At 37.1% G+C, this 23955-nt stretch overlaps 1 long non-coding RNA gene across 1 annotated transcript in view; it reads left to right on the top strand.

The window, feature by feature from the left end:
- The first annotated feature begins 512 nt into the window (after positions 1 to 512).
- Positions 513 to 23955, top strand: part of LOC138689301 (uncharacterized) — a 121892-nt gene continuing 98449 nt past the window's right edge. Inside the window, exon 1 of the long non-coding RNA XR_011328191.1 lies at positions 513 to 628. This is a non-coding gene — a long non-coding RNA (uncharacterized lncRNA). The remainder of the gene's footprint in view (positions 629 to 23955) is intronic.

Below are 23955 nucleotides of genomic sequence, written 5' to 3'. Positions count from 1 at the left end.
TAATTCACAAATTGGTCTGCTTTGAAATGGTAAAGTCTAGCAAAATATGCTAACACAAAACAACCTTTATTTGTAGAATCAGATGAAGAATGTTAATAACAGAGTTGCTTCAAACTCTTTATTAAACACAAGTCAGAAGCTATAAATTCCTTTTTCCAAACATATTTTTTGTTTTAGTTTTTTGTGTGTGTGGTGCTTTCTTGTGAAAAGGAAGTTTCTGTATGTTTTTCGAGCTCTGTATATGTATATTTAGACAACTTCATAAGAAATATTTTCACTTTAAAATTATTAGTATTTTAACGGTAGCTGTATATATTATGAACAATACTTTGAAAACAATTTCATCTTGACAGTGATAATAAAATTTTGCTCTTATGCAGAGTTTATATTAATTAACTACAATAAGAGGACAGAAATTATTATTTTAATTTTACATGTGATTCTTTTTGTTACTGTGTTGCAATAGATACTAGTTGCCTGCAAGTCCCATTGCTCATCTACAGTGCACACATGTTTTTCATGAAGCATCACGGATTTCTTGAAATCTCCAGTGGAAGACAGAAATTGGGAAATTACTCTGTCTGCACGCAACGGTAGTTTGCTGCAAAAGAACAACAGCAAAATGGAGGTAAGTAAGTAGACTGCATTTTTTATTGGGCTTTTTTTGTGCGTATTTTAGAACTATGTTGTAGTACAAGGTATGGTGTAGATTTTCTCTAAGTAATGTTGAGTTGCTGGAAAAGTGATTTTCCTAGCAAAGCTGCAATTTAGTTTAGTAGTGGCTCATCTAGAAGAAAAAACCCTAAGACTTCTTAAAAAGAATATTTAAAATGAAATCTCTGCTATAACAATCATTGCACTTTCACAGAGGGTAAGAAATTGTGCCTTGTAATAGAAAGGATTTGTTAGTTGAGGTTCTGCGTCACCGAGATTTAAGCAGGTTTCTGAGACTGATTTTACTTATTGGTTATAGTAAGGGAGAATTCTGAAGTGTGCTTCTAAATTTTGGCCTTCAGCAACAACATGTTGCCAAACTGAAACAAAGATTTAGGAGCTCAAATTTGTAATGTTGACTCCTTTTTTTTTTTCCTCCTTGGGATTTATTTATAACACTGTGGATTTTCTTAACTTCTGCTCAGTGTTTGTGTAATAGGTCTTGTAAATATTCCCTATGATCCTGTACATTAAAAATGGTCTATTGGACTATGTTATATTATTGAAGGACAACATGCCAATTAATCCTAAACTCACATGAAACTGCAGGAAAAAAAAATCTTGCCTAGGCTACGGTTGGTAAGAGATCAGCTGAAGCTGGGTGGGACCTGTTTTTCACTGTGGTATGTAAAAGGCAGAAAACAGCTGCTAGCTTAGTGCTGTATGCTATGTAGAGAGTTTCTCTCTTTTGTTGCTACAGTATAGGTGATATAAAAGGAGCGAAGAAAGATGAGTCCAGGCTGTCCTTTGCAAGAAAGTAGCATGTTGTATGCTTTACTTACAACTGTTGAAGTCATGCCACTATTTAGCAAAGAATTCAATATTTAAGGTGCCAAAAATTATAAGACCAAGTTTAAGCATAACTGTGTAGCCACTGAGTGAAATTGGTGTGACTCAACAGACTTGATCTTTTTGTGTGTGTACATATATAAAAATATATTTGGGAAACTTCTCATTTTTGAAACTTTGGTATTCTTTCTTTTCGTATTTTACTTTTTAAACATTTAGCGGTTTGGTTTTTTTCCCATGACTCTTTGCACAGTTGAAGTTTCATTTTTCTGAAAGCTTAAAAGGCTAAGACTAGTTGTTGGATATTGGTTAATACCATTCCTTTTCTAAAAATAATTATCTCCATTCTGTGTTGGAAGTTTAGAATTCCAAAGTGAATGCTTCTAAAATGGATACATATTTGCAAACAGAAGATGAATTTTTTTAAAAAAATATGTTCTTTAAATTTAGTTTTGAATTTAAAAGAAATGTTGAAATGTAGATTATTTTTTTTGAAGCAACTTTAATCATCTTAGTAGCAGTCAATAATATTTAAGGTTACAGAAACTCCTAAACTATAGGAATCATAACTTGAAATACTGTATACAGTAGCTGCTTGTGAAGTCCATGACTAGAACAGTTATCCCTTAAGGTACAAGAGGTAATTGTAATAGAATGTACAATGTGCTTTTTACGGTCACCACAAAATTGACAATACTTGATGTGTAACCCCTCATTTCAGTAGAAATTTAATTGGTATATTTTCTATTCAGGCTTGTTTTCATTGGCTGGAGATTGAGCCTGTAGCCTCAGGCCTGGCGTTTAGTTAAGTACGCTCTGACAGAAAATTAGACTCTTAATTAGATGTGAAGATATAAAAAAAGACTTCGGTTGTCCAAAGCACCCAGCTAGCAGTCATTACTGGGGTAGGCTAGCTACACTGCATAAATGCACAGTTTATCCTCTAACCAGGAGTTCCCAATGCCTTATCATTCAAAACATCTGAAAAATAGGAAGTTCACAATGCCTTATCATTCAAAACATCTGAAAAATAGGAAGTTCAACATTGTATGTTTGTGTTTTTACATGTGAAATGTGGCCATAGGTGGGTCTGGATTCAAATATTAATTATGATTTAAAATGGGGTTGAGTAACTGTTAGCTGTGGAGAAAAGCATTAATTATGGCAGCAATGAAAATGTAACAGTCAATGGAGAGAGAAGGATCTCATATGTACCCAGCATAGGGTTCTTACCTTCCTCTAGCACTTGGAACTAGTCATGTGAGAGGACAAGGATCAAATAGATAGGCATGACCAAGAATCATTGTTCCTTTATAAATTCTTGGTCATTAAATCAGTAAAGTTCTAATGGGTTCTGTACATCTGCCTTTATTTTTCAGTGTATAAAAAGCCTTCTTCAAAATACACTAGTTGTTTGGATGAAATAAAATGAACAGTCTTCAATATTTATGCATAACAAAAGCATGGGTATCTTCATTTGAGTAGCTCCTAAGTAATGAAAATCATTATAGTCTAAATACTAAATAAAAGTATGCAATTACCTACACAATCATGAGGAAGAAAATACCATATGCTATTGGAACTTCTTTAGACCTTTGTGAAGAGGAAGAGTTGCTTGCCGGTAATTTTTAGAAAGTTGTAAATTTTAATTCCCAATTTAAGATTTTCCACTTTAATTCTGTTTCAGAAAGTTCCACATTTCCGAATATTAATTCTCTCTGAGCATTGGAAAGCTTTTGGAATAACTTTTCTTGCTCACTGTGTTATTAAGTTTATCATAGTCAAGTGCTCTTCGATGTCCCAGACCTCAGCACCTCAAGAGTTTTTGTCTCCTTTTCACAGCAGTTCATACAATTCTTATGGTTAGTCAGCATAACACAAGAAGATGTGAACTGTGATGCTGAGTATTGTTCCTGGAAAAATATGACCAAGTGGCTAAAGAATTTACTTCATAAAAGAAAAAACTTCTAGACTGTTAGCAATGAGTAAGCAGCAAGCCTGTAGTTGAAGAGCTAAGGATAGGGATATGATTTTTTGTTATTTTCTGTATATCAATCAAGTCACTGCTTTTCTTTGTAGTTCAACTTCTTGGGACATCCTTAATTAAATTTATATAGAAATAGCTGTAAGTATGTAGATAGTCTGTGTTCTTAGGGTCTAGGTTTCTAAAGGCAGAGCACTGTTTAAAAGCAGGAAATTTAACTATCCTAGTCACTGGAAGCCTGCATTATTTTTAAGTGTCCCTTTCCGTTGCATGATGGTTTTAATGATGAATTTAGTGAGAAGTCCATTCTTTGCAGTCTGGCAGTAGATGTAGTTAAAAGCAAAATAGTTGATGTCCTCAAAGAGCTAAATATACAATCTGACTGAGCAGAAACAATTGAATAAGTGTAGAGAGGCAATAGAGGAGCTGCAGATAGCTTAATAGATGTCATCAATCAGAGAAGCAAGCACTGTAAAACAAACATGGCATGGTGTTTGTGATCTGTCTGCACGGAAAGAGGGATTAAGAGCTGGATCCAGTACACCAACATATTTGCAGCTGCAGGCAAAGACATAATCACCGTGGCTTTTTCCAAGTGTCTTCTTAAGAGGAAAGTCTGAGATACTATTGTTATTAGCAAATTAATGTGGTCCTAAGATAAAGTTGGTTGTTTCAAAATAGATTATAGGGGGATGAAATAGTGTTCGTCCCTAGAGATTCAAAATGTGTGCTTTCAAATTCAATTCTCCTACTTGCTTCATGCATGTTTCTAATAGTGCCAACATGTTTGTAGCTTCTGCCTCTGGTGGGATATCAGCTTTTCAAGGCTTTATATTTTCAGGCACACAGGTATCAAAGTGTTCTAAAAGAATTTTCATATATCTCATTAAAAATGAAATGTAATAAAATAAAAGTGAAATAAACTGGTGGGGTTAGGGATGGAAGACAAAAATGAAACAAAAATTTAAGTACTTGAGCTACTTTAATGTTGATAGAAGTTGTTGAGAACACCCTACTTCCATTTTTTGACAAAAAAAGATGTTGCAGAGTGGTGTAATTTTAGCACAAGTGCACAATAATTTCGAAATAGTGTTAAAATGGAAATGCTGAAAAATTGTTGAATGAAGTCTATTTCTTTATTAATTATGGCAATCTCATAGTTATCAAAATGGCATTGTGAATTTTATATTGTGCAAGTTTCCAAATAGAATCTAGCTGGTAAGGAATAATTCTAGCATTTTGCATGTTGCCTAAAACAGGCATAGTTATGGATAAACAGGGATTTTTGTTCTTGTTGGGGGAAGATTATTAGGTCTTAAGGTTGTAAATGTGTTTAATTCTGTTTTCATACCATACAGTGATACTCTACTTTGGTAGGACAGTTGGGTTGAGCTACTGTAGAGCCACTAGGAGCTTTCCCAGTTGCTTTTATTGGGGACAGGCCATGTAAACATACATTCTAATTACAAATGCAAACATCTGCAGTTTGAAACGGCAAGTTTCACTTAACTTCGTCAAAGTCTAATTTACTATTTCTCTTCCATTACAGATGTTTTGTTTTATTAGTTGCACCAACTTTGTAGCTTTATCTATAATTGTATTAAAACAACAGTATCACTTTGGGTTGTCATTGTTATCTCAAAAATTACTGAAGTCGTTGTAATGATTGTTATCAATATCTTGCTGAAGTGGTGTGACTGACCAATAAACCTGTGAAATGGAAGAAGGCTCAGAGGACATGTGCAAGGGTGATGTGCCTGGGAAGCTTGGAAACTCGAGGAATAATGCGGGGTGTGACTGACCACAGTTATTGCAAAGAAGCTGACTTTATCTCACCACAAAGGGGACCAGACAGTGGCCTTTGGTTTAGACAAACAGCTATCAACAGCTGAGCGGGTCAGCTGGTGGTGTAAATGTTTCTTCCATTAAAAGTTCATTAAAAGAGTGTAAATGTCTCCCTGAGTTAGCCATACCAGCAAGGGGGGAGTGAATACATGGCTCAGCCCAACACAGGGTACAAAAACTAGACAACTAGCAAAAGTGTTTTGAAGAGAGCAATGGGCTTGAGCTGCCTTCAACCCATGTATTCCTTCTTGGCGAATGGGGATGCCAAGTGTTGTGATGGCGAGCACATTATAGAGACTGGTAATGGGAATCCGATTGGTATTGTGGTTGAACCATATATTGCTTTTGCTATATTTTGCTGAGTGTAACGTACGTTTGCATTGTTGTTTTAGTACATTTTGTATCTGCTAAAACAGAAGTCCCATGTGACACCAGCTATCTTCAAATAAATTTTATATTAAACTCTATACCCTTCATGCATGAAATATCTAACAGAACCTGGTCAGACAGTATTGGACTCTGACAAATCAGCAATTTGTGTAGTGTTTAAAAATTTCCATCTAACTTGTGATATGTATGATGCTAATGATGAGATTTGTGGATGGGTGTCATCATGAATAATCATTCAGGATATTACCAAGATAGCTATGTGATAACCAGAGAATTCTTTTCAAAGAATTTCCTGAAAAATCAGAATTACTGAGAACTGTACATTTTCAATCTTAGGCCTTCATGCTGAAGTTCAATAGGATGTAAAACTTCAGGTCTCAGAAGTTACTAACGTAGAAATTTGAGTGTCCGGTGACTCTGTGACTTGATACAGTCAAAACTTACTTGAAACTGAGCTGATGTTTACCCTATCAAATGTTATATACTAGGTGCTTAAACTGTTTTGTGACCTGTGAGTTTATTCCAGTTGGAAAGAGAGACTTGATTCATTTAGTCAGAGATTTCTACATAACGTTTTGCACTCTCTTATTTATATGTAGTGTTGCCATGCAGGTGTAATTCCACATTGATGTGTGGACAGTGGCCTGGTTTACTTTTCTACAGAAAAGTTTACTAAGAATAAAGTCGACTTCTGGCTAGATAGGAGAAGAGTTATCATATAAAAGAAAAAGAACAGCACTGTGGCAGGATACTAAAAATCATGTTGCAGAGTTTAATTCTGCTTTATTTAAGAGCTTCAGGAATGTGCATTCAATATTAGGTGTTTTAGGCCTGTATTGGCTTTGTGTGGCAAGGTTTTGGTAGCGGAGAGAGTGGGGGGGTGGGTGGTACAGTGGTGGCTTCTGTAAGAAGCTGCTGGAAGCTTCCCCTGTGTTCGAGAGAGCCCATACCAGCCGGCTCTAAGATGGACCCGCCGCCGGCCAAGGCCGAGCCAATCAGCGATAGTGGTAACGCCTCGGTGATAACATTTTTAAGGAAGGAAAAAAAAAAGTTGGGACAGAGGGAAAACAGCAGCCAGAGAGAGGAGTGAGAATATCTGAGAGAAACAACCCTGCAGACCCCCAGGTCAGTGCAGAAGGAGGGCAGGAGGTGCTCCAGGCGCCAGAGCAGAGATTCCCCTGCAGCCCCTGGGGAAGACCACGGTGAGGCAGGCTGTCCCCCTGCAGCCCAGGGAGGTCCACGGGGGAGCAGATCTCCACCTGCAGCCCGGGGAGGACCCCACGCCAGAGCAGTTTGTGCCCAAAGGAGGCTGTGACCCCATGGGAACCCCACGCTGGAGCAGGCTCCTGGCAGGACCTGTGGATCTGTGGAGAGAGGAGCCCACGGAGCAGGTTTTCTGGCAGGACTTGTGACCCCGTGGCGGACCCACGCTGGAGCAGTGTGCTCCTGAAGGACTGCATGCCATGGAAAGGACCCACGCTGGAGCAGTTTGTGAAGAACTGCAGCCTGTAGGAAGGACCCACGTTGGAGAAGTTCGTGGAGGACTGTCTCCCGTGGGAGGGACCCCACACTGGAGCAGGGGAAGAGTGTGATGAGTCCTCCCCCTGAGGAGAATTAAGCTGCAGAAAATAACGTGTGATGAACTGACCGTAAACCCCATTCCCTGTCCCCCTGTGCCGCTGGGGGGGGTTGGTAGAGAATCTAGGAGTGAAGTTGTTCCCTGGGAAGAAGGGAGGGGTGGAGGGAAGGTGTTCTGAGATTTGGGTTTATTTCTCATTACCCTACTCTGGTTGATTTGTAATAAATTGAGTTAATTTTCCCCAAGCTGAGTCTGTTTTGCCCGTGGCGGTAATTGGTGAGTGATCTCTCCTGTCCTTATCTCGACCCACAAGCCCTTTGTTATATTTTCTCTCCCCTGTCCAGCTGAAGAGGGGGAGTGATAGAACAGCTTTGGTGGGCACCTGGCGTCCAGCCAGGGTCAACCCACCACAAGGCCCATCCTCAGTCATGCTGTACTTGGACCGTTCAGGCAGGGCTACTTACAGAAGAAAGGTACTAGTTACTCCAAGGTTCAGTTAAGTGCCATTTGTTCATGATCCTAACATTGTGGGAAAAGTTATCTTCCTCCAGATTTCATGAACTATTCTGCAATGGATTTCATCTGACAAGAAGTCAAGATAAGCCGGTGACTGGTTGAATGATTTTAAATCTCCCAGTTCATTGTCGAGTGAAATATTAGTTATAAACTATTTTTGCTTGCTTGCATGTGTGTATCAATTCTGTCTTCTGTGTGTGTTGGAGATAGCAAAAGAATTACAGTAATCATTGTTATTAGCAAAGTTCACTTTGTTCTTTACTTCAGCACAATCTGTTGGTAGTTGATGTCATGAGATACTGATATTCATAGGAGTTTAATGACAGTTAAAGACAGTTAAAGGGTTAAAAACACAGTGCCTCGTGCTTGTATGTATTCTTATATTGAGCAATATGTCTTGCATTGAAAGGCTAAAAGGGCCAATTAAGCTTCCTATCTTTCCTCTGCTTTAAAAGAAAATGTTGGCATCATCTATTTTCCAAAGGGAATCGGAATTAAAAGGAAAAGTGAGAAATGCTTAGCTTTAAGCACCATTTTCTTCCCTGAAATGCACATAAAAGTGCAGCTGCAGCACCACAGTGTTCACTCTAGGGCAGAAAAAGCTGTCCCTTTTTGGCCCTGAAAAGAACTTTTCCTGTATGTGTGATGGGAGAATATTTCCAAGCTGCCTCCTCATCTCTTCTCAACAGCCTGGTCACAGACTGAAAAATATTTGCCTCTGAGTCTGTGTGGCAGGACTTCAGTTCAACTACGATCTGCAGTCATACAGCTATATGATGAGGAGTCATCCTGGGGTCATGTAAAACCTGGCTGACACCTTCCCTCATTTGAAAGAAGAGAGGGTTCAGTCAGATCTATAGCATTTTGCAAGCAGGTAGAGGCCTTTTAGGGCACTGATAGTCTGCAGTAATCTCTAGCCTGAAAGGTAGGAGTGGTCTACGTAAAGAATATAGTGGCTAAGAGGAAGTTGAAAGTATATTGCTGTCCTCATTCTGCCTAAGGCTTCATTGTCAAACATATGTCTATTTGACCAGCAGAAATGTTTTTTGGCAGTAGAAGACTTACAAAGGGAGTGCATATATCTATGTATTCACCAGTGGAAGAATTAGGGTCTCTAGTAGACAAACTGAGTGTACTTGTGAAGAGGACCTTTGGGAAGCTCTGTTGCCTGGTGCAAGCACTGATCTGAGGAAGTAGGTGGCTTCCTACAGTTACTGGAAACAGAAGGGACGAGGGTCTTGTAATTGCTAGTAGTATTTCTGTATTAATAAATCAGGAATCTAGGGAGTTTTTATTGCTTGACAGCAGGCAGCCTACTTCTGTTTCTTTTTTTGGGTAAAAGCTGGCCTTTCTATTGGGTAGTACTGTTTAGGTTTTGGTAATAACTGTAAGTCTGGGCATGAGTTTCCACTAGTATTTTATTTTAACTTAGTTAAACAGTTGCCAGCTTTTGTGCTCTTGTCCTATATTGGACTGTAATTTCAAATGTCTATTTCACTTAAAAAAACCCCACCAAACCACCCTAAAACTAGCTGGTTGAGGCTCACAAAAGTACATGCCTAGTTTGGCGCTCAGGGCAGTGGTCTGTTCTGCTCTACATAGAGACAATAAACCTTTTATCCTATGGTGATTTCATTTTTAATTGGTGTGAATAACAATATTAAAGCCAGACATTTAATTAAAAACTTGTCCTATTGCAATTTGACACCCATGGTTACACCCCAGATCTGTATATAATCTGTATTTAAAGTAGAGGATTCTTTACTACAAGAAGCAAAGGCACTAAGGAGAGTACACTTAAATTTAACAGGCAGAACTCTCTAGGACACTGATATTGTTAGATGAGAGAAGTGAAGCAAAAATAGGACTGGAAGAGCTGACGCACACAAATGCTGAGGTCAGAATGAAAACTGGTTTGTCTGAAGATGGCATAAAGCTGAAGGAACTGAGACTTTACCTCCGGCAGTTTTTTTGAAGCTGTGGTCGCCTTCTTGTGTTGCAGTGGCTGTGTTATTTTTTTTCATTTTCAGGTTGCTGTTTGTGGTGTTCTGTTGAGAAAAAAAAGAGTTCAGCCTCTAGATATGCACATAATCCAGAGGAACTGTTCTAATGTACTTTCTTACATAACAGCTCTGTATTTATTCTCCCTGAAGAATGAACTGTTCAGTCTAGGACCACAGATATATTCTGCCAGGGTCTTTTAGGTAAATGCATTATCTTGGAGAGTGTATTTTAAATTTTATCTCCTTTCATCATGGCAACTTTGTTAATGGTAGATTTTTCTGGAAAGTAGTAACATTTCAGGGGTTGAGGAAAACCTTAGGCAGTATGATGCAGTGCCTTTGAGATTCTTTTAAGCAAACACTCTTTTAATTGCAATGCTGAGATGAGAATTTCCTTTTGAAGACTAGTGCTTTTAAGCTATGTTTTGAGCTACTGCAAATGCATACCAGTGGGGTAGATGCGGATGCGATTCCCGCTCCTGCACGCATAGGAATAGTGAGATACAGAACTCATAATTTGCTCAGACAGATGGCACTTCCATTCAACATCTAGGATCTGTTGGTATAAACTATCTACAGATTGTCTAGTAGTCATCGTTGCAGATTTTTAAAGAGGCAAGCCTTTTTTTTTTTTTATTATTATCACTGTTTTCATATTTGGGGGGATCAGGAGTATCACGGAATGTTCTTGGTAAAGGCACAAACCCTCAGTAATAGGGTAGATTAAGATTGGCAGGTAGTATAGTTCTTTATTTAAGATAAAAAATTAATAAATTCATGAAGCTGGACTCTGTGCTTGACCTTGGAAATGTTTAACATTAATAGCCTAGAGAAATCAAGAGAAAAGATCGGCAATGAGCAACAGGTTGCTTTTTTGACATCATTTGTTCAGATCTCTTAGGGCTTTTTAAAGAAAAAAACCTGTAAATCTGACTTTGTTTTATTGATAGTATTGTGAATGAACACCTGGGATGCTATTAAATACACAGGTATCCTCAGTTCTGTCTCTTTCATTCACCAAGTAATGGATTACTTTCATTTAAGATTAGAAGTCTTGCTACAAAGTGAAAACCTGCTTTGATACCAACATGAAAAGGCACTTCTATACCTAAAGACAAGTTGTCTATAAATAGATAGCAGTGACGTTACCGCAGTTGAGGAAACTTCATTCCATTAAAAACATCAGTGAAGAACTAGAGTAATGCTTAATAATTAATGAATTTGATTTAAGTCCATTTTAAAGCAATGACAATTTTTAATGGTCCTGTAATATTTATAAGAAACTCTTACCTCCCGTAATTCTAATGAATGAATTTTTCTGACCCTTACTGAAAGTTACACCTGTAAAATAGTTTTTCAGCTTGCTACTAAAGGGTATTTTGTTCAAAACCACAGTTTATTTACATCATTTTTGTAATGTCTTCAGGCTCTGTAGACTTGCCTCTTTTGTTTGTCATAGTGTATTTCTTGTAAGCTACTATCAGCTAACACCTGACTACTTTAAGAAGTATTAAAAGTGCCATACATAGAATCATGGGATGGTTTGGGTTGGAAGGAACCTTAAAGATCATCTAGTTCCAACCCTGCTGCCATGGGCAAGGATACTTTCCACTAGGTCACGTCTGTACACAAACCACGTTTTGCTAAAAGGAATATTATTTTCATGTTTTTCATACAGAAAGTCTAGACTGTGTCAAAAGAAGATACGAGGTGACAAAACTATTTACAGAAGACTTTCACTTCATTGCAAGTACCAAAATTTTTCCACTTTTGCCCCCTAATAATGGGGCCTTAACAGTATGGACATTGTTCATCTTACTTCAGTGAATTCATTCCCATTCAGGAGCTCTGCACTGGGTAGTAGGAAGATCATGTGAATAAAATTTCAGGATAGATTCAGATTCACTCCGCAATGTTCAGCACATTCCATGAGTGCTGGGGTATGTTAAAGGTCCAGCATGAGTTGGAGGAGGCATGGATTGGGATGGTAATTAGCTCCTGCCATTTGCCTTTGCTTCCAGCTCATTTGCAGGCTATTTGTACTCCTAGAAAAGCCATGGTGGAGAAACAAAGCAGTGTTAATGATATGTGAGTATGTGGTGCCCATTTATGTCTGTTCTTGTCACATGGCATCATGAAGCATCTCAGCCTTCCTGCTTTTTCCAACCCTGCCTCTCCTGGTAACAGACTGATGGTGTGTATGCCAGGTTTCCCAGCTAAGGGCTTATGGTCTTTACAGATTTAGTAAAGAAAAAGCTGGGTTTTGCAATTTCATACTCAATAAGGATTTCTGTGTGACTGATAGGGAGTGTTCTGAATATCCAATGCTCTCTGGACTATAGAGATGCTTAAATCATGGCTACATGCGAGCCACTTGCACCCATTAGGGATTCAGAGTGAATGCCTACTTATGAAAGTGGGTAAGTATTTAAAAATAGTGGTTATATTTTTATAATCATTATATTAATTTAGGAGAGACCTGAGTTCTTGGCCACTATCGCACTGAGACTATTCATGCCTAGAGCTCTTGCAGCCCAGGAACATTGAATGTATTCCAATGATCAGACTATAGATTAGGTTGGTGTGGACCCAGACGTTGCTTCTTTAGTTGAATTGAGATTACTGGAAAAAAAAAAATGCAATATGTGTGAAGGCCAAAGATGTATGATGGAGTTCTGCACCATAATTTGTGCTTCCAGTGCTGTTTTTTTGCATAAATGCAGTTACTGTCCCTCTTTTGATGATAAGAATCCAAGGTCACTCCTTTTGGGGGGATTGGAAGCATGTAATTTTGTTTATCTTGACTAAACAGAATATCTGGAGTCAAGTTTCACTGTCTTAGAAAAAGCCTCTATTACATCAATGAAGACAATGGATTTTAAGGTTCAGTCCATGAACTGGTTTTCTGCTGACTTCCAGCCTATGTACCAAGCATGCCCTCAGAGCTGGACATCTAGCAACTTATAAAAATTTTATTAGATTTTTAGGAAGAGGTAACTTTAGGCATTTTGAAGTCTAGAATTCATCTGATGTGGTTTCTTACTGAAATATTTCTAAAATGTTTGACTAAATTATAAAACTAGCTTTTGCTTCTTCCACTTAAACATTACAGTCTGCATGGGGTAGTTTCTTCTGGGTGGTTAATTGTTGTGTATCTTGAACTGAATCGAAAATCAGTGTTACAGGGGGTAGAAGCAAGGCAATAGAAAACATTATTCAGGAAGACAGGAATTGTAAATTGAGCTGTGCAAAAGGTTCACAAAATAGTAAACAGCATAATACTCTGGTAGGATATTGTTACAGTCAGGAAACACAGCCCAAGTTTGCTTTTAATCAATAACCAGACAAATTCAGCACATCTTTTAAATGAAAGAAAACTGGTCAACATTTGCAAAAGTGCTAGTCACTGTGGGCTTGAGTGTTAGACACTCTCTAAAGTTTTGTAAAGAAAAAAAAAACCAGGAAGCAAAGCAACTGAAGGATAAAGTTCAAGGAGTCTAAACTGTGGCAGATCAAAACAGAAGCAAATGTCTGCATAAACCCCCACAATATGACACTGCTTTGTTTTTAATGGTTTCATTCCTAACAGATGTTTGAGATGAGCTGACCTTTTGCCAGGAATGTCATTATCACCTATTGCATTATCCAGCTAATACCAGGCATTTGTTGTCAATTTCTTTTGCATACTTTTCAAACTATATTTTAGATGCTGCAATACCTGATTTCTTTAGTCTGTTTCCATTTTTCCATTATAGGTGAGTACATGGAAATACTGTCAATAAGTAATTGTTGAGTTTGGGATGGAGATTTTTCATGGCCTTTTTGGATTATATCAAATTCAATGATTCAATGTTCTGTAGTAGTCTAAAAAGTCCCAGGTTAAGCATTTCAAAAAGCAAAACTTAATTCTAGAAAAGGATATTTTGTTCTCATTTTTCTTTAGGACAGGCAATAGGAATGGATGGGTCTTATTTTGATATAATTTCCAGCTCATCAAGTATAAAAGACCTATAAGAGGTGAGACCAGCAAAACTGGTGCCTTTTACTAATGTTTTTAGCTGTGGTTGGATTAAAATTTAACGCCTAAATTTCATTAAAATGTAGGTTTTTATTGGGATTTCTTAGAAAACTAAGGCTTATGGTAGGAACTGATTCAGAGAAGCATCTGAATGGTTGGTGCCTGCTTTTTCTGATTGTTTTGAAAGTGTTTTGTTTATATAAGAAGTAGCCTAAGTCTGGCAAAAGCATTCCCCCTTCCCTCCCCCCCCCCAAAAAACCCCAACAAAACACCACCAGAAAAAACCAAACTTCCTTTTGGATTTCAAGGAAGTATTTCATAAACTCTAGAATGATTCACGGTATGCTTTTAAAAAATTGAGCTACTGTTTGCACAATGTCAGGAACAGTTATTCTATAGATGCTAGAGACAAAGGCCAAATTCTTTCTTCTCTCTTCCTTGGCATTGATGTCTATTTAATTTTGAAGAAAATGAGCAAATGGGCATAATACTGTTACACTATGTGCTCTAGAAATTTCTGGAGATATTCAAAACCCTACTGGACACAGGCCTGGACAACCTGCTGTAGCTGATCCTGCTTTAGCAGAGAGGTTGGACTAGATGATCTCAAGAGGTCCCTTCCAGCCTAAATGATTCTGTGATTCTTAATTATTTTGATGATAGACTCTTAAGTTTGCTTTTATATTTTTCATATTCCTTTGATGTGTTGGTGCAAATTAAAAACCTGCCTGAAATCATGAAATGGAAGCATTAACAACATGTTAAGAGAAACAAAAGCTAACAAGATCTCAAATTAATGTGTTATGTTAGGAACAGAGGAGCATAAAAGATGAATCGGCTCCCTTATCTTGATGTTAATGTACAATCCAACCAGGGAAGGGAATGGAGTATTAAAAGGGCTATACCAGTAAATTCTACTGGCTGTGTATTATAAATCTTCTGTTATAGATCTTACAGTACTTGTACCAATAATTCTTTCAAAGGCATGCAATATATAATGAAAACATTAGACATCATAACAGAGCACATTAATACTTATACTAAGTAACTCATCCCCAACACTAAGAGAATGCATGAGAAAAGTTTTGATTTTTTTGTTACAGATCTTGAGAACTGAGTTTGAATTTTTACTTCTGCATTAAAACCCCAAAGTACTAAGCTAGCTGAAAACATTTCAGTGAGACAAAAGTTTCTTGCACTTTTCTTGTTCCAGCTGGAAGCAGTATGAGCAAAAGATGCTGGATTCTGTTAGTGAAAATCTGGATCTTCAGTTCCTGTGGGTAGTTAGTCCACCCAAAATGTGATTACTTTAGAGCAAGATGTCTGTCACTCTTGATCTTCCCCACCTGGGCAGCTTCTGAATTAAGCAACTTGCGTAGTACATTCTATTTTATTCTTAGTTCAGTGCAGATCTGAAAATGTAAGTGTTTTGTATAAAGGGTTAGTAGGTACATGGATCTCAACTTCCTTGAGATGTATTTGAGGGTAGTTCTACAGCTGAATATGAAGAGAAACGGTAGAAAGTAATCAGAGCCAACCGTAAGGAAGGAACAAAAAGCTTGAACAGCTGGGAGAACATATAAAGGAAGAAAGCCAAGGTAGAAATTACCCCAAATCTTTCATCTGTGAAACTAAAATTTTATTCCACCTTCTTTTATTAGGCATTTAAATTCGTGTAAATATTAAGAGCTGCAGAGTCAAGCTAGAAGCAACTGGTAGGCTAGAAGCACACTCTACTTATTTCCAAACCCCGTGTATTTCAGCACTCTGGACAGGGATTTGATTCCAACCCCATGGCTGTACACTGGCAGGACACCAAAGTAGTGGGTTCAGGCTCTCTTGCATATAAGGATAACTGTATTTATCATGTGATGATACTGAGGGAGACAAGATTCGAGTTATTGTTTCCCCAACACAAAGGAGAAGAAAATTCATAAGTCTTAGTAAGTTTTTTCAGCTTCTTCTCAGGGCTGCCTACATCTTTGTGTACTTGCTGTTTTAGGCTGTGCTAACTGGTAGAAGTAAGGTGGCTAGGACTAACTAGATAAGGATGGAAAGGCTGTAGCTATAAATTACCCCAGAGTCTGGGTCAAGTGCTTGGTGGTGCACAAGAACACATAGCCTAGCTCTAAACTACTGAATAGCTTTACAGTCTAAACTTTGAGGAATATTGCCTCCCTTGCCCTCTCTCTTCCTTTTCTATAATACAGATTCCCCCCTTATTCCTGACAAAGCCTGTCTTAATCTAGTTAAAGAAATAAGAGAATTTTCAGTAGAAAAGTCTATTGCATGGAAGGGTCTTGTATAAAGGTGAACTGCTTAAACTTAATCAACCATTCAGAAAATCTCTTTCTATTCTGAGAATTAATGTTATCTCAAATGCAGGTAGGAGTAGTATAGGATCCACTGTAACAGATCATAAAATGCTTTCAGTCTGAAAATGTAAGGATCCAAACTATTTCCTCCTTCTTCTGGCTTTAAGAATAATTCATCTTCTTGAAATAAAATCTCCCCTGCCAGAATTATAGTGCTCTCTACTTCCTTAGTGTGTTTTATCTTGAGGAGATGGCTTTTATTTCTCTGCAATAGAACTGGAATCTGATGTCATTGACTTCAGTTGGGTATTCATCATACAACTCATTGTATGGCAATAGAATTCACCATACAACAAACTAGCTTTACATCAAGCAGGGCTTTGGACCAGATGACCTCCTGAGGTCCCTTCCAACTGAATTTATTCTATGACTTTATTGTCACCATCTGTTTCTCCAACTGCCTAGACAAATACTGGTCCCTCTGGAAGGTGCCAACCTTCAACTTCCTTTCATGGCCTTTCTAAGAGTCAGAAGGATAATGTGTCTAGTCACACTGTTACCCAAACAAATAAATGAAAATGCTTTGTGTTTCTCCTTAGATCCTGGTGTATTTAACTGGTGCCCATGCCTGCCTTGAATTAGGAATTTGCCTTGAACAAAGTTTCTTTGAGCAGGAATGGAATTTTACTTTCTGTTTCTTAACTCATTGCTGATGTTGCCAGATGCATAACAGCCCTCTTCAGATGGGCTGACAGAAAGGAAGTCTAGTTTCCATATAAAGGAGATTTGATAAGAAAAAAATGGTGGTTGGGAGAAAGACTGTGGAAACAATGTGGGTTTCACATCAAAGAGAAAATTATGATCAAACTCAATATTTGAAAATGTTTCATGGCATGAAAGTGGTTCTTCAGTATGCTGATGATAGAAGGGAAGAGGAGGTGGAAGGGAGGAAGGTAAGAATGATGTGGAGTATGAACTTTAAAGAGTGATTCAGGAAGCTTGTGGCTGCTCTTTGATAGATTTTTGGCTGTAACCGATACCCAAAAGAAAAGGGGGGGGCGGGGGGGGAAGAAAAAAAAAAGAAAAAGAAAAAACTCCCAAAGGCCAAAAAGGGAAATTGCAAGGGAGCTTTTTGTATGGTTTCTTCTGGTAACAAGGCTGAAATCAGTAGGAGTTTTTCTATTAATTTCTGTGAGAGAAGGACTATGTCTTAAAGGACTCCTACAAGCACGTTTTAAAACATTTGCGTAGAATGGTAAAAACAAGATATAAAACTCTACAAATAGTAACTGTCGACTCAGAAGAAGGAATATATCCTAGCGAGACATCTCATACCATGTGTGAAGCTGCCTATTTCTGGCAATTTTGTCATCACACCCAGACGAATGGTGGTAATAGCCAAATGTAAGAATAAAGACTAATACAAAATCTAAAGTGAGCATCCTGTAGTTTTTCCATATGGCTATGAACAAGATTAGATTCCTTCCAGAAATCTCCAAACTATATTAAATTTTCCTTGAGCTAAGCAAAGAACAAAATGTTGAGTTGTACTGTACAATAAAAACTGCTGAATGGTTATGCAAAGAAGTAAAGAATCATGTTCCTTCCTTTTCTTTTTTAGTACCCTAATCCAAGTAATCTAATCAGATGAAATTAATAAGAATAATGCAAAGCTTTGATTAAAATTTTATCTCAAAAATATGATATGCAATTTTTAAAAATTGTGTTCCTGTAGGAGTACACAATATAGTAAAAACCCACAACTTTGGTGATTGACATCTTTGTAAAATTTAAGCCAACAGCGCAAGAGAGATGGACAGTGTGAAAGATTCTTAATTTTTTTTAACTTTTTTATTCAGAACATCATTTCCCTTATACTCCTAGAAAGCAATTGTGATCTGCAAAGACCCACAGAAGCAGCTGAAAGCTGGGAAGATAGTAGAAAGAATACCCCCATTCCGTGCTCTGTGCATATATACATTTCATTGCCAACTGCTATGGCCACAGTCACCACACAAATCTCTGGTCAGACTCAGTACATTTATTTTTATATTCTATACCAGGCTTGTCGAGGCTAGGCAGGTCTGAAGAACATAGCTAAGGAAGAAGGGACTTATGCAGTTATGTCTAGTTTCTTATCTTTGAATAAATGGAGGAGCTTTAAGGTACTAATCTGTTGATCTGAAAACAATGTATATCACTAAATAGTTTTACCAGGGTTGTAATTTCATTTCATGAAACCTTTTTAATGGCTGTAGAGTTACCCAAAGAGCAGTTGCTTAATGTTCATTCTTTTTAACTCTAAGGTTACATGTTGGTACTGTTGAAAGATGAAATGTTTAAGTAACATGCCATCAAATAGCTATAGTAAATCATAAGGTTTGGCAACAGAAAACTTTAAATCGGCATTTATTTTTGAATGGCCCAGGTGTTTTATTGTAAGAGAATGTCAGGCAAATAAAAGGAAAGGTCAAAGGGAGATCTTTCCTTTTAATAGCTAAAGAAGAGTAAATATCTTAGTAAATCTTAATAGACTTCTGGAACCCTCTGATGCTTCTAAAGGTAAGCCATTCTAGGAAAGCCCTAAGGATATAGCATTTTCACTGCTTCCAATAGCATTCCTCACACCTGCTAATCACATAGGTTGCATATTATTTGGGTCATATGAAATTATTCCAATAGTGTTTATTACAGACTCTTAGATTTGGGATGTAATAGTATGTGGGCTAGCTTGGTAGAGAGAGAAGACTCTTTCAGCTGCCTCTCATCTCCTGGCCATTGTACATAAACTAAGACCTGCCTTACCATCTTGGCCACAACACTAGTGTGCTATCTTTGCTATTATTGTACTAGTAGAGTACACAATTAGCAGAAATAAGTATAGAAAAAAATTGCCATGTACATCTGTCCTATCTGCACATCAGTCAAAATATTGAAGTGGTCAACCAGGAGGTAAAAGCTCTGTGTACTGGCTGTTCTTGCTCACTGAGAAACAATGTCTCCTGGAGCCAGTGTAGCCAAGACCTTAGTTCTTATGACCTCAATTCCTCGCTTTATCCTGAAGACACTTAGCCTTGCAGCTACACATTCCTTTGTGACCTTGCTTGCTTCTGGTTTGCACTGAAGTGAAGTAACCCCTTCATCTTCAATGAAATTGTTATAAAATGCAACAGTTGCTGCAGAAACAAACACATGTTTTAATTCTCATCATGTTGGTCAATAGTCTAATTCTAAATCAAAACTGAGTAATTATTTTATTCAGCTTAATATGGTTACATATCTATCATTCATTTTGTCATGCATAGACGCTTAAGTAATACAGACTTCCTCCCTCCCCCCAGTCCCAGTTGAGGTAGCACTGTGCTTTTAGGCATTGTTGGGGTACCTCTCAGTTTGGCCTATAAAAACATCTTAAATTAATTATATAATTAGAAGGGCTATGAAGACTTCTAGGAAGGATGTAACCTGTTCAGTACCAGCTGCTGTATCTCTTTATTCAGTTATCTCACACAAAGCAGTTTGAAATGTAAGTATTTTCATTTTTGTGTTCTATGGAAATTTTCTTAGATAAAGAATTAGAAGTAGTGGGAAATCACTGATGTAAGTGCAGTAATAAAACTTGCCTGTACTAACTGCTTGCTCCCATTTACCTGTATCAAAGCATTTTTATGAACCTGTGATGACAAATGGGATACTCAAATTAGCCTGGTTTAAAAGCCACAAAGGAGTAGTAGTGGTCACTGTTTGGACTTCCCCAAGAAGTGAAGTGAAGGACACATTTAACTGAGGAACAAAAGGCAAATTAGTAGTTACAAAAGGGTGTGAAAATAGCTGTTCCCAATATGGTCTGATGCGGATGGGTAGGTATCTTTCTCTTTCCTTTACCCAGTACGATACCAAGTGTTATCAGTATCTATTCACAGCATTTTCTAGATGAAGATCTAAATGTTTTGCAAATTTTCAGAGACATTTTAATTTCAAACTTTCACTTGCATGATGAAAAGGGTGAAATGGAAGCTTTCTATTTGGTAATCTTTCCCAGAATCCATTCATAGTTAGAAAAGTATAAGGAAAAAGTAAAACCAAGCATCTTTATATTGTGCTTTAGCTATCTTTGTTTTGTTTAAAACTATACTCTCAACATGCCTCTACTTTATTTTAAATTAATCATGAATAATCCTAGCACTGTTAAGACATATCCATTTAAGAGAGTTTTTTTTAATGTTGACAGCAAATGATTGTCTAAAAATTAAGTTTATAGGTGATTTAGTTTATAGCTTTATAGACTATGTATTGCTTCAGTTTCCCTGTCTATAAAATAAAAATAGAAGCACATCACTGTAAATCTCCAATAAGGATTATTTTATAAAATTTATTAGGGACTTAAGAAAGTAACTTAAAACTGTTTCTGAAGATATGTTTTCTAATTTATTTAAGATTTGTAAAAGTATCTAGAGACAAGCACATGCAAGGGAATATAGAGATTAAGGCTGTCTTTGTAGTGGGAGGCCACAAGGGCTGGCTAAAGGAAGCTCAGTACCTCAGCTCCATCCATCAGGTGGGGAAATATTCATGCTTATTTTACTGAAAAAAATGGAGAAATAAAGATGACCTATTCTCTCAGGTAGGGGGAAATTGTGAACAACAGTAGTAAAGCTAGCTTGATACAGAGACTTGAGTTTAGCTGGAAGATGAACAGCTTTGGGCCCAATGCTGTATAGTTCCATTAATGCTTCACCTGATTTACTGGGTTTGCCATGTTTTGGCATAGTGCTCATGATATGGCTACATAACCTTCTGCAATTAACCCGATACTGTGCTGCACTGTTTGAATTTACTAGGCGGGATCTCTGTAAGTCTTTGGAATGACCTCTAGTTCACAGTTCACAAATGACCTGCTTGCAGAACAGTTCATCTGGTCAAGCTGGGAAATCAATCACTCCCCCGGTCTTTACTACTCCTGTTAGATTAAATAAGGTATGATGGAACATGGTAGATTCCATAGCAACAAAGCAAATGGTTATACAGTAAGTTGTCCATTAGACAGTGAGAGAGATGGGAAAAAAAAAAAATCACATTCTTTAGGTGTTTGGTTGTATGAACAACTGAATTGCGCTCGTCCAAAGGAATGTCTAAACAGGTTTTTTCAAAGTTATGACTTGTAAGCTGACAGAATGCAGGATGAGTTACGAGGAAAAAGCATTTTAATGTGTGTAAATAAACATCTAAAATCTAGAACTTTTCAGAAGAAGGAAAATGAAAAAATATAGGTTATTAATGACATTAATTCATACATACCACTACCCTCTTTTTGTAATCATGTCTGTCTTCTTTTTAAATCTCATTTTATAGCATTGTGGAAGCAGCTTATTTGGTGCATAAATGGTTATAAAGTTTACAGCTATTTAAGTTCAGTCTTAACACTGAGCAAACCAATCAAGATTCAAAGATGTTACTGTCTCTAACGAGCTAAATAAAGCCTGTAGAACTAGGTAAATAGAGAAAATTGGAAACTTTTTTTTCCTCCTTCTTATTTCAATATCTATCAAACCTCAGGAGTTCAGAAATTCTGCTATACCATGTTAGTATTCTTCCAGCAGAAAGCTTTAGCATTCTGGTATACTGAAAGCAATACTTCAGACTCCAATTTGTTCTTAGGTAAGAAGATTAATTTATATGCTGATTAATTTTCTGGGCTGGTTGTCTTCCTCTGCCTTTGTCATATGTATCACTTGTTAGTAATCGATTTTCTTTAACCTCTGTACACCAATTCTGATGGTACATGAATTCATTTGTTTGCTTTATGCCCGTCATTTGTAACACTAACTGATATCTATATTCTGTGATGGAACTTGATCCTGAAAGGTGCCTGAATGCTCCTAATTGTTGCTGTGCTACAAGTGCTGAGCACTTAGCAGAACAAAGCAATTAGGAAATAAATATTCCTGTTTTAACTGTTCCACTAAGTTAAATGTCATTAAACAAGGGCTTATATTTTAAACAAAAACCTATATATTCTGGCTGGTACCAGTCTATCTACTTTACTTGGGGCAGAAATTAATTTAGTCGCCTAGTAGTATGGATCTTTCCATATGGAATTTTTTTTTATTTTGCAAGAAACATACTGTTTCTTATATTGCTGGAAGATGAAAATATCAAACCACTGAGAGTCTCATGGGTCCCCTCTCTCCAATTAGTTTCCTGCAGTGAATCTAATTTAAAATAGCTAACATGGATGTTAGATTTGATTCTGTTCCCAGTCTAGCAAGTGGAATGAAGGGAAGACCTATGTGAACTGACATCGCCCATCAAACTAAAAGAACCCCAAACTTCTCGATCCTGCTGAGGAGGCATGTGCTTATTTGATAAGTTGGGTCATGGCACTGTATGTGGGATTCTGTGAAAAAAGGTGGGTATCAGCTGATTATCCTTTCTGAGGGACAGAGGGAAAAGAAAAAGGAAGGCTAATGGGTTACATTGCATTCCAGAAATTGATGTCTGGCTTAGTTTTCTTATTTCTGCATGCCAGGAAATTCTCAAACTACTTTTCTGAAGATAAGTGAACATACTCATCATAGCTTACTTATGCCTGTTAAGTCTTTGTGTGAAATATTTCATGAGGAAGTATGTAAATATTTTGACTGGTTGTGCCTTTATTTTTGGAGTGCATTGCAGATGACACATGAATGTATCAGGATGAAGCTGTGGCAGCAGAGGCATGAAAGAGACTGTTAATGTTTTCAAAATTATTTTTTTATTAATGGAGCCAGCAATAGTAAAAAAAAAAATTACACAAACGGACTAGAGTAATACGTATCTAGCATAGGCATATTAAGGCTAACAGAACTGTGGTAGAGATATTTTTGAGACATAATTTATAACATGAAGAGAGACATGTATGATAACAACTTGTTTTCAAATCTGAAGGGACATTTTGTACTTTTATTTTTCCTTATGGGCAGCAGATGTGTTTTTTAAAAAAAATAATTACGGAGGTTGGCAAACATGAGATACTTACCAAGGAAAATGGTAAGTATGGGATTGCATAGCTTTTATCTAAGTTTCTTTCAAAGACACAAAGGAAAATGTGATTTAATCAAATTAGTGCGTGTGTATGTAAATGTAAAGAGGTATACAAAGAAATGTAAGTAGTAAAGTAGCAGATAATAAATGTATGTAAGTATGTTTAAAGATTTTAAATGTCCACAAGACAGGTCTCATCCAATAGATCACAGAAACTATGAAGAAACTAAAAGTCTTCTAACTGCTTTATAATGATAAATGTTAGCTTTGAAATCTTGGAACATAAAGTTGAAGTTGAATATATTGCAATACAATGTTTGCTCGAAGTTGCAGATCTAATAACTAGGGAAATCATTCCTGAAGGGGTGGTTAGATTCTTTCCCATAGTCAATTGTAGATTTAGACTTAGTGTGATACATTTTGTTATACAAGCTATGAAGATTTAACCAAGAGAAACATCGTGAAATCCTTAGATCTTTTTTAGTGTATGTTTCTTTTAGCATTGATATAAGAACCTTCAGTTGTAGAAATGTCTCAGTTGTGTATAGCTGGCCTGCTGTTTAAAATTTTTTTAATCTAAATATATCTACAATTGGCTTCATATCTTTGGTTTGCACCAATGGGGAGGGAGGCAGAACAAAATTACAATGCTACCAAATCTCTTTGTATACATACTTTTATGTGATACTATAAGCATCCCGTTACCTTTTTGGCTCTGAAATAAAAGGGTTTAACTTTTGGTTTTATGCAGCAAATGATTTTCTAGACTTAAGACTATT

The sequence above is a fragment of the Haliaeetus albicilla genome, chromosome 16, assembly GCF_947461875.1.
Source record: "Haliaeetus albicilla chromosome 16, bHalAlb1.1, whole genome shotgun sequence".
In the NCBI taxonomy this organism is placed as follows: domain Eukaryota; kingdom Metazoa; phylum Chordata; class Aves; order Accipitriformes; family Accipitridae; genus Haliaeetus; species Haliaeetus albicilla.
This window is presented reverse-complemented; position numbering and strand designations above follow the sequence as displayed.